Below are 15,766 nucleotides of genomic sequence, written 5' to 3' on the forward strand. Positions count from 1 at the left end.
TTATATTGATCCGGACTACAGCGCCTGCGCGCCGCCACCCCGCCGGGGGTGTGACCTTCGTGCAGCGTCTGCAACCCCGGGCAGGCGCCAGTGACGTGCTCACTACGAATCGCGGTTGTAGCGCCCAAGAGGCAGACACTGCCGCAGGTTCGCCGCCATCAGCGTGAACTTAAAGGCTGTGGTGTGTTCAATATCAGGCTGACTACCTCTATCCTTCCGAACATATTCTCTGTTCATGACGGTTCAGTACGTTGTTGATCAAGACTGAAGTCGTGTGAGAAATGTGTTATCATGACTACAGTGTTGAAGAGGCCTACCTAGTGGAAGCAATTTGTTAGTTCAAGACTAAGTAGAATAATTGTAAAATTTTCCCAAATGTAACGAAGATGCTATTCCTGTGAGTCTTAAAAGACTGATCGCTGAATTAATGACTTAAGATTGTTCGGCTAACAACTGGAAGGCCTGAAACGCGGCCAATCGATTCAGTTCTTATTGGACAGGTCGTTTCTGTATAATCTAAAAAGTAACACAAACAGATTTTGGCTGGACGCCTCTCAACTTCCCCTGTTTTTGACAAAACGCCTCCTGAAGATCATGACGCGCAATCGACTCAGAATTATCTGGATCGATAGTTAACTGAAAACTGAACATTTTTTCATCATATGCAGTGTCCGCAAAAGCATATTTTCCTGTAAGTAGAGGAAAACTGTTACTACTGCTACTTACGGACTAAGGATGGACGCTGTCCGACGAAAGCGCCGCTATTGTAGCGACCAGAGCAGCTGACGGAGGAAATAATCTGCTTTCGAATCCACAGAGTGTGAATTTTTTTATTTGTATTTTTTCCTGTGTAAATTTGTAGGAACGAGACGGTTAAGATGGTAATCGATAAAGAACAACAAGGTAGGCAAATTTCTCACTTTTACAATCGCCCTTTCACTTTTTTGCGTGTCCTCACTTTCCTTCCAACAACTACATGGATGATACTTGACAATGACAGAAAGAAAATCGCAACACTAAAAAATAATGTAGAGCAATGTAATTTCGGAAAACACTCGCCTAGGAACATATGTTAATGTAAGCGCGAGATAAGCAATTGAACGTGTGAAATTCTGGTGCATTAATAACGCGCGTAGCTGCCAGAATGTTGAATGCAAGCATGCAGACGTGCAAGCGTTGTGTTGTACAGGTTCCGGAAGGCAGTTTTGTAGATGGAGTTCAATGCGTGTTGTCCTTGGTCGATCAACACACGGACGGTTAATAGTGTTTGTGGACGATGCTGCATTTCTCGTCCGATGATGTCCCATATGTGCTCGATTGAAGACAAATCTGGTGATCGAGCAGGCCAAGGCAGCATATCTACACACTGTAGAGCATGTTGGGTTGCAACAGATGTATGTGGGCAAGAGTTATCCTATAGAGAACACCCTCTGGAATGCTTTTCATCAATGGCAGCCCAACAGGCCGAACTGACGTACAAATTTGCAGTCAGGGTGTGTGGGATAACCACGAGAGTGCTCCTGCTGTCATAGGAAATGTCGCTTCCGACCGTAATTCAAGGTGTAGGCTCAGTGTGCATAGCACGCAGACACGTTGGTTGCAAGCCATCAACGGCCTTCTCCTGATCAACACACGGCCATCACTGGCACCAAGGCAGAACCAGATGTCAGAAAAAAAAACAACAGACCTGCACACTTCCCTTCAATGACCTCTCGCTTGATACCACCGAAGTCGCAAATGGCTGTCCTTGAAGGAACCGATTTTCAACAGTTCGCTTTGTCACTGCGGTGACAACTGCCGCAGATGCATTACGATGCGCCAGACATACATGCTGAACACTATTGTCTTCCCTCTCTGTAACCAACCATTTGCGCACTTCTTCCGTAACACTTACTTCGCCCCCAGATTCTCATACAAAACTTAGGACACATACCATCAGAAGCTTGTCACGAACTACCAAAATTAACCCATACGCGCCTCTTTAGACAGTGTGAAGTCAGACGGACACAGCCCAGTGGTACTTCATATACAACGTAAGATCTATAGCCTTCGAGCCCGACCTTCTTGCGACAGTACATTCTCGTGACCACACCATATGTACAGTTTGTTTTAGGGCGCAACAAACAACTGAGGTCATACGCGCCCAAGTCAAAACTATAGAATGCAAACACAGAGACAAGGGACACGACTGTGTGTCAATCACAATGGAAATAATAGACATCTAAACAAGGCACGTGGAAAAATGGCTAAGGAAACACCATACAGAACTAAAAATTAAATGGCCTTCACCATATTGCTTCGGCGGATAAAAAGCCCGCGCGTCATTTGCTAAAATAGCTGATAAATCAGCTGACAAACCCAAGATGGAACGTAAATTAGTAAAAAAAAAGGCATTCTAGCAGGTAGTGGCGGACAGTAAAAATTCGGGCGCAATGCGTACAAAGTGGTGGGGCAGCGCCATTGAGCAATTGACGATGGCTAAAAAGGCAGTGCCCAATACGCAGCCAAGTCTCGGAGGGCCGAGATGAGGTCGTCCAAGGCGCCAGGAGGGGCTTCAGAAGCCGAAGCTTATTCCCGTGAAGGGAGGACCATTGGCGATGCCAAAGGGACACCACCGCCTGACAGACGGCAACGCAGAGATCATCGGAGGTAAGGGGACTGCAGCCTTGGCAGCAGCGTCAGCAGCTGCGTTTCCTGGCAGACCAACATGACTAGGGACCCACAGAAACTTGACATTGGCTCCACCAAGAGGGAGCAAATGACAATTTTCCTGGACCCGCTGCACTAATTGATAGTGTACAGCGCATAGAGACCGGAGGGCGCCGAGTCTGAGAAGAGGACACATTTGGGAAGCCTGTGTCACCGGATTTACTCCGTGGCGTGATACAAGGCGAAAAGCTCGGCTGTAAATATTGAGCAGTGTGCCGAAAGACGATATCGAAAGACGCGGGTGCCAATGACGAATGCGCACCTGACCCCACGGTCAGTCCGAGCGCCATCAGTGTATGTAAAGGTACTATCGCTAAGTTTCATGTGAAGATCGTGAAACTGGAGGCGGTAGGACGAGGCTAGAGTCGTGTCTTTAGGAAGCGAATGAAGGCAAAGGTGAATATCGACCGCCACCCCATGTATAGTGGCTACTTTCCTTTGAAGTCTTTCTCCAGTTTCGCAGTAGGAACATCCAACTTCTAGTAGCCCTGTTACACGGCCTCGTTCACACCCTGTGAAGTGCTGATAATGGCATTTTTTTCGCCTTGGAGGCATTCTCGACTAACACAGAATTACCACGTCCAGTCTCATAGGTGATTAATGCTGACCAACGTTTAGAATGTATTTAAATCAAACTTTATTTGCGTCCTCACAGTGGCGCTAGTGGCGTGACTACACTGTCCTTTCCGAAGAGTTGGCGGAAAACTGGCTATTTACATTCGAAAACTTCTCGTTTTCAGGAATTAACTGTAACAAACCTCACGGTAACATCGCCTGAAAAATCACTGCTGTTGTGGTATGAATCGTCTTGCATCCTCGCGGTTGTCTAATTCCCACCGAGTTTCCTGAAGCACATTGCAATTTCGAAACCTCAAAATTAAGTTATATTCCGCGCCGCGCTGTAAACAAGCAGCGCGTGTTCCGCTGTAGCACCTCGTAACGACCTCTCAGCTATTTACCCGGAATTTTTTCTACATAACAAGACTTAGAATATAAATTCTATACTAATCGAAGCCTTTCTTACCAGCCTATAGTATTATTCATTATTGATTATCTCATTAACTCTCCTATTCCTACTAATTTCAACACTGAAAAATGCAAATAAAAGCAAGATTGCAGAATGCATTTGAAAACCTAAAAGGTTCTCTGCTCTCAAAAAGGATCACTTTATGTTACGCCGGCGGAGCTTTTGTTTAACGACATTTGCCTTACGGGTACATATGCGGCAGTCGTGAAAATTCCTTTCTTCAATGTCTACGAAAATATGCGTTCGCCCTTTCCATACAGAGTAATGAAAAATGCTCAGTTTTCAGTTATCTGTCGATCCTGTCAATTTAGTAGTGATTAATAGTTACGAACTTCAGAGGTGTTTTTTATGAAAAACGTAGGGGCTTTGAGCCAAAATATCCAAGTCAGTGCTGCACACAGGCGACTTGCCCGATTTGAGCGGAATCGGTTGGCCGTGACTTACGCCTTCCACTTTTAAGTTTTGCTCTGGTGTCAAATCACTGCAGTACAGAGTCTGAAAGGCAGTGGTACATGATGGGCTGAACTAGGCACGCTCATGGATATCTTAGCAATTTTGTGTGTGGTGTTGAAATCACGCTGTTTGCATTATAATAAATATCGTCTCTCAGTGCATGTACTGTTAATATTGGTTGAACCCCTAACTCCGAAGAATTTCGGGCGTTGTTTAGAAAATTTTCGCAGTATTGTGACCCATTGCAGGCTAATTGGGTTTCGTTTGGAAACTAAGATAAATAGGGATTAGGAAATAAACGAGACAACACATATGATTATTTGCACTGTTGCGCAGATACTTTCATTTTAATACATAAACAAACTTTGTCCATTCACTAACAGTAACTGCTACTCAGCGTGGTAATGCCGACTTAATTTTAAGTTTGAGGGCGTAGAATAAAGTACTTCTCGATTCTTTCCTTTGATAGACAGTAGTGTACATTCCGTTTTTTTGCACATGCCGAAGACATTTGCTGACAACCTTCGTATTTGTGTAACTTTTAATTAGCAAGTAAATAGTTATGTAGTGGAACTGACACGGACGATATATTTTTACATCTGTAGATTATGGGCTACTCAGGAAATACGCCCGTGTCACCTCCAGCTCAGTTGCTCCGCAGTTTTAGTGTCACAAAATACTCGGACAATCTAATTCAGGATTCTAGGATCGATGCCCAAGTTTAGTGTCTGAGGTCGGACCCTTCTTCCTGCGTGCTGAGCTACAGCGTACCAAGACCCACTAAGGGTATCACAGAAATTTTTTAGAGAAGGGCGTGCTCTCGTATAGTGTAAACATTCTAGTTGCACAGTTATTTGCGCTTATTTAGTATTAGTCGTCCTACTGCAGGAAATCAGATTCTCCTCTGAGCTGTCATTTCTCCCCAATTTGGTCCGTAAATCAGCCTTTATAGAAGGTGCCTCTAAGAAAGGAACCGCGCCTACACCTTCGCACCGATTTCGTCTAAACATATGGTACATTTAGGACTTGGGCAGAAGTGAAAGTGATAACTGGGAGCTCCAGATGGCCAAGCCTGGGAAAAAAAAGCATTTTTGGGTAGCGGCTGTCGCAGTATGAGCTCTTATGTTGGCGTAGTTACCAAGGAGCGTTTGGCGCAACGGGAAGAATTCAGAACGCTAATCCGAAGGAGGTGGGGAAATTTTTTCTTTGTTCTATTTTTAGTTTTTACGTTATTTATATTGCAAAGACAAGTTATTGAGCATTATTTCGGTTTATTAATAGTTTTCATTAAAGGCTTAAAAAGCAAACGCGAAGGAAATTTGAGGATTGCAAACATTTCCAGGAAGGGATTGTATGCAGCCCCACAACTATGATATTTCCGAACCGGGCGAAAACTTTATAGTGGTTCCCCCACCACTTCCCATCGAGCGTTTGAGATAGGATGTCAGAAATTTAAAAAAACCTGATTTTCCAAAAATGTTCATTTTGTAGCGCACTTCTTTCTCAAGAGTCTGATACATATTCGAAGGAATGTAAGATATGTTATCTGGTTTTAAGTGTGCCAAAGTGCAGTGCCCCATAGCATTCTTCTATCGCACATTACTGTATTTTGCTCGGTGGAATTCAAACCTGTATGTTTCTTAATGGAAGCCGTCACACCTACATTCAAGAAAGTGGAAATTAAAATGTCCTGTGGAGCCTCTCCCGCTCTCAGTCGGCCATTTTGACATCCCACCCCCCCTTAAAAAAAACACTACTGGATGGGATTATTTGCGACTGGGAGAATCAGAAGTACTCAGAAAATTTGCACTCTTTATTGCCTATTAGCTAATAACTACCTCTTTTGTGTGGCATAAAATTAAATACAGGAAACATAAAAGCAGTGAAGACAAGAGACTAGCAAGGCAGTACACATTTCTTCAGTCCTCAGGTTCCAGCACCTTTTTCCTCTGTCAGCTTGCAACAGCTTTACACGGCGTGCCTTTCTTTTTGCGAAAGTATCTATTACCTCAAAGTTCGTCAAACGTTTTGCTACATGAAAAAACATCGTTATCTAATACTGAAAAAGCTATTAATACGAATAGTACCCGAGACTAGTTTGGTTTCTCAATTTGATTGTCTATTTTGTCACTGTCTGCTACATAAAACGCCTTTCTAGTACTGAAGCAATTTTAACACGCCAAATAAGCGACAACGTTGTGGCACAAATCGTCATTTGTATGTACCTCATTTATATAAACAACACGACAGAATATGATTTACGAAACAGCAATGTCAAATGACTCTTAGGCCTACTACAAGCAGAAAGTTTTATGTTAGGAAATAGTTTTACATTTCACCGATTTGCTCCAGTTTCTCAAGCACCAGATCGAAAAGCAGTAATAGTCCGATATTTATACAATTTTGTAACAATATATTCTTCCATATAGTTTGTGCGATGTCCAGTTTTCTTCTCCTTCCTTCTTCTAACAATCAATCTTATCACTAATTCTTTAACTATTGCTGCCATTATCAAAACTTAGTCTTCACTAATCCTGCCAGAATCACCGGTTAGTTATCCCGCGGTTACTCTTCAGTTAGACGATATGAAGCGTTCGTACAACGCGTTTTCCGCGCTATTCCGACAATAGAACTTGGGCGGCTGCTAACCGGGGAGTGTACAACTGGCCCTTCATAGTATAGCGTTCCGGCAAAAATTTCATTCTTTGATATACCGGGAAGACAACACGTAATCGTTCTTCCGTGTTGCTCTTGTTTATTTCCGGTCTGGTAGTCCGAATCCAAGGATTTCTCTAATAATTATAACGCCGCTTATCATTCGCACACCCATCAACAACGTAAACAGCGATCGGCATTCACCCGTTCGTGTTTATTCGTCTCAGCTCGTATAGCCCCGTCCCTTTTCGTCTGTGGTAAAAGTTCTTTTATTTCTAGACGCCACGGGGATTTCCTTGGCAGAGATATGACGTACACTATGCACGCATTCAGAAATCAAGTTATTATTCGTTCAGATATCGACTTAAAATGTTTTCAGAAATGTTCACAAACCAATAAGATGCGTACCAAAATCATACGAACAATCTATAGGCCAATGTGCGGTGGATACTAGGCGCTTTCTGAAACAAGGTTTTTTTTTCTTCAAGAATATGAATTTGCGCCCCCCCCCCCCTGAAATTTCCACCCGGGATAAACACCCTAGTTTTCCACCCCTCCCCTCCCCCGGATCAGGGCCTGATCGTAAGGTGTACATGAGAACTTCGTATATAAAATTAGATTCTTTTATTATTTTACTGTTGACGATTTACGTGTGCTGACGTGAGATTCACAGTAAAAATGGGAGAACCAATTGTTCGTGCGCAGCTGCCGAGGGCTGCTCGTAAGTCAAAATAAAACTAACGGAATAAGATGTCCTGAACGCTGTAATTACTATCCCTTCTTTGAAATTTGCAGAGCTCTCTTAGACACTAATTACAATTATTTGCAAATCCCAGATCTTTTGCCTTTCCTTTTCACGGATTTGACGAATATATACAAGATTTTTAGCATTATTTCGGTTGATTTGCAGAGTAGATAACGTAAATTTGAAAGTTTCCGCACAGAGATTCGACCCACGCACTTCGAATTAGCGTTCTGAAGTAGTTCCGGTGCGTCAACCGCTGTTTGATTAACTGCGCTAAGAAATGGCTTATCTCTCAGCCGACCCGCGCGAAAAATTTTATTTCATCAAAATGCTTGTCCATTTAGAGCTCTCACTTCCGTCGCTTTCATTTCCGACTAGGCCCTACATATACCACGAACTTTGACGAAATTGCTGATCACCAGGCGCTGTCCCCTTGCGAGTAGCATGCAAATGTGTCACTAAACCCACAGCAACGAGCATTTGCATTGAGATATTCACAAATTGCACCTTTTAAGCAGTTTGCAGACGAGATCCGCCGTACACACGATTTCTGAAACTAGTAATAATGCCACGAACCAGTGGGTAGAGACAAACTTTGTTACAAACGGGGAAATAAAAAGCGACGGAGGTTCTTAGTTTTTTCTCCCACCAGTCGCCGTAACACACAACGAACAGAAAACGTGATGTGAACGGAACTCTGCAGTGGGCCGTTCGTTTCTTCGAAATTTCATGCCAGGTTGATATGTTTGCAAGCTCGGGTGATTAAAACGGGAACACTGAATTTCGTAATCAGTGCTCTTACCGACTGAGTTAGGCAGGTGACAGTGGTAATGTCAGAGATGGTGGTGACGAGCCGCGTCTTTAGCTTAGATGCTAGAACCTTTGCCCGCAAAGGCCAAGATTCCGCGTTCGTCTCCCAGGACAGTTTATCTGCCTCGAAGTTCAACCATGTTATGCTTTCCTGTACACTATTTTAAAGGGTGGAACATGTTGATGTAACTTTCTCCTGAGGGACTGAACACAGTCTCGATGACTGTCGCTTGTGCCCTCTACGCCACAGAAAGGACCCGAAAAACTGTCCGAGCAGAATTTCACGCGGCAGTTTTGAAAGTAGTCGCTACGCATCTTGTGTTCTGCCACAGTGTTACAAAATGGTTCAAATGGCTCTGAGCACTACGGGACTCAACCTCTGAGGTCATCAGTCCCCTAGAACTGGGAAGTACTTAAACTTAACTAACCTAAGGACATCACACACATCCATGCCGGAGGCAGGATTCGAACCTGCGACCGTAGCGGCCTCGCGGCTCCAGACTGTAGCGCCTAGAACCGCACGGCCACAGTGTTACAGGACTGCCAAGTTGTGTACACCAAGTCCGCCCTCAAACCGCCTGACGTTCTCAGACACTGTGCATCTTAGACGTGTCACCTGCAGAATTCTCGTTCAGCGGAATCTCAAACGCTAAGATTGTGTGACTAACCGACATGCAAAGACGTTTAACAACTGTGCTCTAATTTCGACAAACGTACGGTTACGGCTTCCGGGATTTTTATTGTCACTAATGGGGATTGAAAGCAGATAGGAATTTTCTTCGTATTTTCTGCTTTCATTGTTGCACGGTATCATACACAAATCTGCTGTACCTTGCCGACTACGTATGACAGTATGAAACACATCCCACTAAGCTCCCGGAGCTTCATTCCAGTACCAACGTAGGATGCTGCAGCTGGACGTTTGTGGAAAGTATTCTAAGGCTGTGCTTGGACCACCCCGCTTGGCGGCGATGGTAGCAGCAGGGGACAGGAAATTGCGAGGGGCCGCGGAAATGAACGGCCGGCCCGGCCCTGCCCTGCCCTGCCTTTTACTGCCGTCGCAGCCAGCACGTGCCACCTCCGCGACCCCACCGAGCGAGCGTGCAGGAAAAAATCGCCACGCCGCTTCTCACCTAACGTCCTTACCATTGTTAACTGACTAAGGGTATTAGTTCACTTTATGACAAAAGTTAAGCACACAGAATTCGTGGAGGAAAAACTTCAAGGGTTTGGAGAGTATATGATGCTATTTAAACGCCTACAAAATCGGGTCAAATTTAGAAAGAATTTGGCAATATGAGCCGGCTTATCAGTATGACGTTGTATCCCTTTGGCCTGCGTTCGTGCACCATTTCGGTTGGGAAGGATGTCAAAACCGTTATAACGTCTCCTGGCAAGCAGGCCCTCAATTGTTTTAATTAGTCCCCGATATCTTTGATACTGACTCTGGAACCGTTCTAGCTCATTTCATCCACGTTCTGTCGACGACAGATTTTGGGTCCTGCTGGCCGCGGGGAAACAAAATCGTGTACGCAGTTCGTTGTGATGTGTGGCGTGTGTGGACCAGTACTGTCCAGTTGAAAAACTGGTCCGACGATAGTCTCGCTTGTGAGGTAACGCATTAACGCATTAGGTGCGAGATTTCTAAGACATATATCGTTGTGGTGTCACTTTCCTCAATCACTACCGGCCGTGATCTGAACTCACGCCCGATGGCTCCCCTCACCATGGCACCAGGAACTAACTGCACTGTGCCTCTCCAAGAAACAGTGAGAATGGGCCTCTCCCCATGTTGCCACCATACTACCAGACGTTCGTTATTCAGCGTCGTGTGGAACCGCAATTCTTCGCCGTACACAATGCGTTGACATTCGTGGGCGGGCAGTCTGTACTTCCCTGTCACGGCACCGCTCCAAAAGCACCGTTTGTGTTGCGAGTGTGTAACGTTCCCTGGCAGCACACACACTATTAATAAAATGAAATGACGCACAGAATTGCTGAACTCGAGCGTGCACATTTGCAAATGCTTGACAACAACAACTGTGGCACGCCTGTTAGGAACGTGTACGGTAATGAGAACACTACGTACAGTTCATACCAACAAAAAAGCAATTCGTATGTACTGTAATTGTTTAACAAAAAATATTATTTAATTTTGTATAAAGGACGTTGGTTATTACTGTAATATTTTCTGTAATAATATTTTTCTTTTACAGCGATCCTGAGGCTGACGGAATTTATTACTGGTTTTACATTTGAGCATTCATAGGCGGATAATTAACGCTGAAGTTGTTAATCTGTTGGTTCTTTCAATTTCTAAAGCAAATAACAAACGTATAGTGAAGTGTGTTTTGTCAATGATAATTAAACGTTCCGGTCGGCTTGGCAATATTTAACCATTTTATGCTAACAGAGACAGTCTTGTGTTCCACAGCTAACGCCGGGAAAGAATTCAGTGAATATTTAAAAAACCACTGCATTTAGAAAATGTATACGTAAAAAATTTAATTTATACAAATTTCAGAGTCATAAATGTTATTAATCAGTTAGTATGAATTTGTCAGCATGAGAGGGTTGCTAAGGTTCACGTAATTTTAAATGTGCTTAATTCTGTCTAAATGAATTTTTATTACCACACGTAAGTAAGGGGTTCTACAACAAAGTTCGTACTGAAAGAGTAAATAACAAATATTTAAAGCCATTTCTTCCCCATTTTCATCCATTCATTTTTACTTAATATATCAATTTTTTTTCATTAAAAGTGGAATCACGGCCGTTAGTGACTGAAGAAACTGCCACCACAACGATGTAAGTCTTAGAAATCTCGGGCCTCATGCGTAACCTCACAAGCGAGAGTATCGTCGGACCAGTTTTTCAACTGGACAGTACTCGTCCACACACGCCACGCATCACTACGCGCGGACGGTCATTCCCTAGACTGATCGTTGCTCGTCCGCGACCGCTGGTGCGGGATGATGCGCTGTTGCTGAGAATCCACTACTTATTCTGGGATGACGGCGCAGATGCGAAGGGGCTACGATCCACGTGCGCAATACTCCCATCCTGTCTTCTTGTGATCGACCAGAACCGTGACTGGTACACCTTACCATACGTTCCCGTGCAGTCCAACATCGGGCCAGTGACACATTAGAACGCCTCAAAAATCTGGAGATTGCACGATTCGACCAGCCGCCAAACAGGCCCCCGATGAATCCCCTTTCAAACTGTCATGTGCTGATAACGCCGTATCACGAGTATGCAGCATCTTCGTGCCCTCGCACTGATCGGTCAACATCCGACGCTCTTCACGCCTCGTACCTGATCATACATCGTAACACGAATTCCGGTGACTATTCTGCTCGACACGCAATTGCAACTAATCATTTATACAGCCGCCGACGGTGTGTACGTTACGCTCACATCGGCCTACGTGTTCTGGATGCTTCACTTTTCTGAAGTAATACACTTCAAGCTTTGACAATGTCGAAGCTCATGAAAGTCTCACAATCTCAAGTTGTGGTTGTCACACTGAATTAGAACTAAGGCACATTGGCCAAATAAACTAGTCATATACCTACCTTAAACACGCTCTTACCTACAGAAGTAGTTTTCCTACATTCTGAGATGAAAGTAGTGTTATTTGTTTATACTACACAAACGCTGAACAAAATACTACATAAGGTCAATGGACAAAATGTCCATCCCCTGGTCGCTTTATAGCGCTGCTTATGGCGTTCAAGCGGTAACAGGCGAACATGTGACACTCTCAATCGGTTGTTTGGAACCGGCTCAGTGAGATAGGTCGACGTGGAAATCTCTCAATGGCGGGGTTATCCTGCCTTCTCGCAGTACTGCCTTCTCGCAGTACTGCCTTCTCGCAGTACTGCCTTCTCGCAGTACTGCCTTCTCGCAGTACTGCCTTCTCGCAGTACTGCCTTCTCGCAGTACTGCCTTCTCGCAGTACTGCCTTCTCGCAGTACTGCCTTCTCGCAGTACTGCCTTCTCGCAGTACTGCCTTCTCGCAGTACTGCCTTCTCGCAGTACTGCCTTCTCGCACCCAAGCTACCGAAGAGCTGGTACCGAACGAACACTTGCTGAACTCTGCATCGATGCCTCCTCTTGGGCGGGACGCAAGCACGTACTCGGCTGCAACGCTCCCCACCATTCGCGCGTAGTGCTCAAGAGACACTGGACACGTTCGCCTGACGCCCCCGCGCCGCGCCCTGTCGCCGGCACGCAGATCTGGCGCTGCGTTAACTCACGAGCGAGCGAGCTGGATTGCTGCGTGGGCGATGTGGGCCACCAGCCGCTTACAACACGGCCCCGGGCGCCCGCATGGCGTAGCAGACGCGCAGTGACAACACACGCAAAAACAGCCCAGTGGACTTCACATGTCGCATCAGCTGTCTAGCAGACTCACCTGCTAGTTGTACGCGGGCCGACGTTGGCGACTGACGACAAACAGTAACAACTCTATAGTTTACAACTATACATTCACAAGTTAGTTACTTGCACCCTTTCAGATGTTAGCGTTGTATTATTTGAGCCACAGAGTAGAATTCCGTTCATCAATGTTAGATTTAAATTCTGCCAGATGGTTCAGCTCAGAATTCAGAGAGATTATTTTGCTGATGTGGCACTGCTACATAGGTGCTATACGAGACAGTCCTGCACGAGCGAGGAACACACTGGAGCCCTGTCGTCTCAAGTTTGGAGCCATAGTCGATCCATTCTACGTTTCTTAGTGCCTAAAAGTTATGAAACAGGACGCGAAAGATTTAATATCAATGTAGAGTCAGGGTCCAGCATATTTTAATGTTTCGCACACAAATTTCTTTTTGAATCTGATGTTTCAGGGCAGCCGTGAATACGAATTACGCAGTTCCGCCATTTATGTTAAATGGAACTGGAGTTTGCGTGTGATCTCTCGTTATTTCTACTCCGTGTCATCGCATTTTCCGTGGCGTTAAGCAAGGCATACAGCCCATTGCCGACCCTCGCAGTTTTGTTAATTGGCCTATGTTACGACCTCCGCTGTGCATTTTTTTAGGCCCGAAAACGCAAAATAAGAAACCAAGGATTATAACAGTATCTCGCCCTCAATCGTACCGAAACTCAATCATTCAAACCAGTACTAGCTCAGCCAAGTTCCAAATCTCTTCCACGGATGCACGGATCACTCCGCTGGAGTCGGAGCTTCTGTTCAATAAACATTTTGAATTAAACTTCTTGACAGATTACAATCGTCTGTGCCGAACCCGGAAACTTCTTTCGCGAGCAATCCTTTCGGTGACCGAATTACCGCCGGCCGGAGTGGCCGTGCGGTTCTGGGCGCTACAGACTGGAGCCGAGCGACCGCTACGGTCGCAGGTTCGAATCCTGCCTCGGGCATAGGTTGTGTGTGTGTGTGTGTGTGTGTGTGTGTGTGTGTGTGTGTGTGTGTGTGTCTGTGTCTGTGTGTGTGTGTGTGTGTGTGTGTGTGTGTGTGTGTGTGTGTGTGTGTGTGTGATGTCCTTAGGTTGTTAGGTTTAATTAGTTCTAAGTTCTAGGCGACTGATGACCTCAGAAGTTAAGTCGCATAGTGTTCACAGCCATTTGAACCATTTTTTTGACCGAATTACCCAAGCACAAAACACAATGCGCCCTCACAGGAAATTTCGGCCAGTTTCTTTCTCCTACGCCTCCGAACTGTAAGTTGTTCTCCTGCGCGACTTGCGTAACTAGCACTCTTGTAAGAAAGCGGTACTGTGGAGAGCCACAGCATAGGGTACTATTTCTAGAATAAATGTTTCAGTCTGCAGCATATTCATGGTGTAAACAATCCCCTACGCTGTGGCTAAGTCCATTCTATTCAGTACCCTTTTTCTCCCGTCCAATGTATGCAAGGGAGTTCGTCAAAATCTGAAGCTAGGAAAACGGTATCTGCATACAAAATTACGAAGTTGCGTCTTGAGTCTTGTTTAGATGCTCAGCCGGCAAGGGTATTGTCCACGAAAGGCAAGGTTTTGGGTTAGAGTTCCAGTCCTGCACGCAGTTTTAATCTGCCACCAAGTCGTAGAACAACGCATACTTTGCTTCGAAGTGAGAGATTCACTTTGAAACCCTTTTAACGTCAAAGCCCCTTTTTATTTTACGGCAGCAGTCGCGCCCAATCCACTGCCTCTCAACACAATTTCAGATGAACTTACCTGGATTGGAATTAGCTGACCTTATGTGTCACTAACTTTACGATCGTGGAATTTCCATTTAACGACACTGGCAATTCGCCAGTTAGCGGGTGCTTTCTTTTGCTAGCAGTTCACAAAATGTACGTATCTGGACGATGGGAAATTAAGCTTCCATTCAGGCCACTATAGCCGCTCTAGATACAACCACCTATACACTCGTACCTTGTGACAGTAGGCATGGAACTGGCGTACTTTATAATGCACCCCTACCTGCACGTCTTGTAACAGTGCTTTCGGACACGTCGGATACCTGTAATAGTAACTATCAACAGGCTACTCCATGTCATCCTGCATTACAAACCAGTAGTGCATGTATCGTTCACAGCAGTTCCACATGGCTGCGGTGGTTTTACTCGCGTCAAGATTCTCCCCCAGACCCTCCACACAGTAGCCCGTTATCCTCACCCCTGTGTTACGACCGCGATCGAATGTCTTTCTCGTCCACAGCACTACTGGGAAAGTAACTTAACGCTCTTACGCATTGCATTCGCATTCTGGAAGGGCGAACCTCAAACCTATCCTGCTAGCCAGTTTTAGTGTACTCTCGTGTCCCTTCACTAGCTACAAATGACAGCTCTATTTGTTCCTTCAAGCAGGGCAGCCAATTTCCTTCCCGTCATTGTCCAACCGGAGCCAATGCTCTGCGTTTAGTGATTTAAATTAGTTGACTTCTGACGTTCAAGGCCCGACGTTGTGAGCGTCTACAAGCAGCCGCTACGGCTCTTCACTGCGCGTGGCGATACAAAATTGCTTTAAAGTTTGTCTCCATACAAAACGCTTAAAAGAATTGAAGTTTACTTTTGATATAGATGAAAGTATCCGAAACCTCTCCTTAAATTTAAGGCTAGTGCTAAGGTAATTCTTCTGAAACATACTTTCCTGTCAGAGGAAACTTCATACTTGCCAAGACCTCCTGATCTACTGACTTACTCAAATACAATAGTTTTCGTTTGTTACCCATAGCTCACTCGCCAACCAATCTTTCGCAATTACGCGTAACGTTTGGAATGTGTATCAAATTTATCAGTATTCTTAAGGCTTCAAATTTAATGTTCCTCTCATGCAATAATCAAGTAAATTTTTATAAATATCACGGGTTTTATCGATCTCTTACAGTGTATCAAATATCTGTTATTAGGT

General features: G+C 44.9%; 1 protein-coding gene across 2 annotated transcripts in view; it reads right to left on the bottom strand.

The window, feature by feature from the left end:
* The window catches only part of LOC126180007 (cerebellar degeneration-related protein 2), a 457,053-nt gene that overhangs the window by 282,425 nt on the left and 158,862 nt on the right, over positions 1-15,766 (bottom strand). The gene's annotated exons all lie outside the window — the stretch shown is intronic.

The sequence above is a fragment of the Schistocerca cancellata genome, chromosome 1 (genome assembly GCF_023864275.1).
Source record: "Schistocerca cancellata isolate TAMUIC-IGC-003103 chromosome 1, iqSchCanc2.1, whole genome shotgun sequence".
NCBI lineage: Eukaryota > Metazoa > Arthropoda > Insecta > Orthoptera > Acrididae > Schistocerca > Schistocerca cancellata.